The following is a 2,944-nucleotide window of genomic DNA, read 5'->3' as shown; positions in this document are numbered from 1 at the left end:
TTTCAATTTAATTGGGACCTTACAATTGTTCTATCGTGAAAGAAGTAAGGGATTGTTGATAAGTTTGAGCGTGTATCGTATGTTTTGATGTGTTTTGCAACAAAAAACAAACCAAAAATAAAAGATTGCCAGCTCGATCCCGTGTGTCAATCGTTTTAAACTTCATTTAAAATTAACCCCCCTACTCGTCCAGTGCGCTCCAACACAGAATGTATCGAAAAATAGATCTCAAAGTGGCCGTAAAAAGACACAGATCACCCTTAGTGAAATGAAGTTCGTTCCAGTTGGGCAACGCACCACAAATGTCACAAACAAGCCACAAACCAACAAAAAAAAAGCACTGTACATCCACACAAGTTGACATCTTCACTCGGTTTTTGCAGTTCAAATGGTACTATTTTTTCCTTTTGTCTCTAGTGTGTAGGGGAAAAAAGGGAAACTAAACCGATCAGTGTAGATAGAATTTATGTACTGAAACATTATTCTGTGTGTGTGTGTGTGGTCGCGTAAGTGTATCCTATAAGGATAGCAAGAAATGCGGGAAGATGAACCTGCCAGTGGAGACGCCCGGTTATCTGTAACGGAACCATCAAAGCGATCTGCCATGTGCGCCCCTCACAGTGCAATGGAAGAAAAAATACTATTTTTCCAGTGAATTTTCGAATGTTTATTGTTAAACCTTCCCCTCGTACCGAGCGGTCGCCCATGTTCAACCTGCGGGTACGGGACCGGGCTGGAGCGAAGTAATCCATTTTATTCGCTATTTCTGTATTCTTGAACCGCACACGGAATAAAACGATAACAAACGAAAGGGGAGAAGGGTGGAACACCCCCACAACACACACACACACACATACAGAAAGATAGAGAAGAAAACAAAATCATGCCACTAAACCCTGAGACAGAGCATTCGTTCTACCCTTGCTTGAGCTTGAACGAAAGCATAATGCACATCCAATTATCTTTTTGTTCAATCAACTGGGCTCAAGAGTGGTTGGGTCCTTGCTGTGTCTTACCGTCTTTGCGGATGCGGTGCGCTAAGATCGAGCGGTAGGGGAAGGAAACAACCCCCCGAAAAGAAACACAACAGCCAGGGCAGACGATGTGTACCGCTGTGTGTGTGTGTGTGTGTGGTTTGGCCGCCCGGCCACCGGTCCGTTGAGGCTGCTGCTCAATCTGCGCTTGAAGCACAGTACCCAGCGTCCATATTGTTAATATAGTTAGCTTGCGGACCATTGTTTACTACAATGGGCCAGTAAACTGTCGTTGAAGCCCTTACCGCTGGATGTGTAAAGCGTACGTACACATGTGCCGCTATAAATACACACCATTCAAATGAAGCAACTATTTATAGCAAAGTTTACTCTGTGTGTGTGTGTGTGTGTTTTTTTTTGCCGTTGTTAGGATATTCAAATAATTTGTACCTTTTGCTGGTAGCGCCATCACAAACACACGGCCAACAAAATGGCAACGTATGCCGAGATGTCTTACTTCCATTCGCTACATTTTGAAATACATTTTATATAAGTAAAATCACCCCAACAAAAAACACCCTCACCGTGCGGGTGGGGAAACGGGATCCTTAACGTTCCATTCCATTTGCAATGAAAATTTAGCATCCCAAAATGAAGGGAAACCCAAATGAAAATGGGGTAGAATCCACTCACTTTTACCGACGCAGAATGTGTATCCGTGTGTGCGTGCAAGGAGGGAGAGACAGGGAGAGAGAGAGGGAGGGAGCGATGACGAGGGCGGAAACATCAGGGAGGGAGTCATGGGTGGGGACGACAAGACGTGTGACTGGCATTTGACATTTGGGGAAATCCTTATTCACTTCAAACGAATTTCAGATCCACCAATTCCGCACATGGCACCGCCATTGGTTTGCGCTGTGCAAAGAGCAGGGGGGTATGGGTTTTCCGAACCGAGCGATGCCCTTTACCCTCCGGTTTCGGTTCAATGGCGGGTGTATTTTGGAAGGGTTCGCCCAAAACTCGAGGGCGCAAGCATAAAGGGCACCCGAGTTCACTCCTTCCCGTCGGGAGGGGGGACAGAAAAAAAACCACCCCCATTTTCCCACCACCCTACTCCCCATTCACGGGGAAAAGCAAAAAGGATGCGCTGTCAATGGAATTAAGATTGTTGGTTGATATTTTTCGAATTTCATCCGACAAACTTATTTCGGTTTCTGGCCGCCCAATCTTGCCCCCTCCCCCTACCCCACCACCAACACCCTTCCACTGGATGCTCTTTTCGGGATGCTCACCTTTCCCGGCATGGCGTTGCGAGTTTCGGGCCCTTCCATCCACTTCCCTACCACCCGGAAAACTCCCTACCACCCCATTCGCCTAGATTACGGGAGGGGGCCATGATTTTCTTTTGGGACTTGGGGTTTTTTTTTCGTGTTATACTGCTTATTTTGGAGGTTTTGCTGGGTAAAGGATTCCGGTTTTTTTTTGCTCGAGGGAGGGAGTTTATGCGCGCACGTACTGCAGCACCATCGGCCCAGGTAGCGTGCGGCTGGTCCGCGTCAATTTATGCCCGATCGAATCGTTCGGCTTGTGCCCTTTTTTTTACCCCGGTCCAAACGCCCGAACGAGCCGGGAAAAACTAGCCCCGGGACGCGGTCAAGGCATATTAAATTATTTTTAATTAACGTTAATCCCCAACCATTCATTGACGTTTTGAAAATAAGCGAGAAAATGGAGAAGAAGATAAGAAAAAACAAGGCGGGAAAAATGGAACAAAAAAAGAAACGCGCCACGCAACACCGATGCCACGCACTAATGGAGTGAAGACGGTTGCACGGGGGTGGATTGCAGATACAAACCACCCCCCCCTTCCCTCCTCGCGTTCCCTTCTTCCGTAAAGCCGTGCGATAGCAGTACGCAAACGCACAAAGCGGAAGATAATGTTGGCACAAAGATTTTTGGGGCTTCGCTGT

The sequence above is a fragment of the Anopheles marshallii genome, chromosome X, assembly GCF_943734725.1.
Source record: "Anopheles marshallii chromosome X, idAnoMarsDA_429_01, whole genome shotgun sequence".
Lineage (NCBI taxonomy): Eukaryota > Metazoa > Arthropoda > Insecta > Diptera > Culicidae > Anopheles > Anopheles marshallii.
This window is presented reverse-complemented; position numbering follows the sequence as displayed.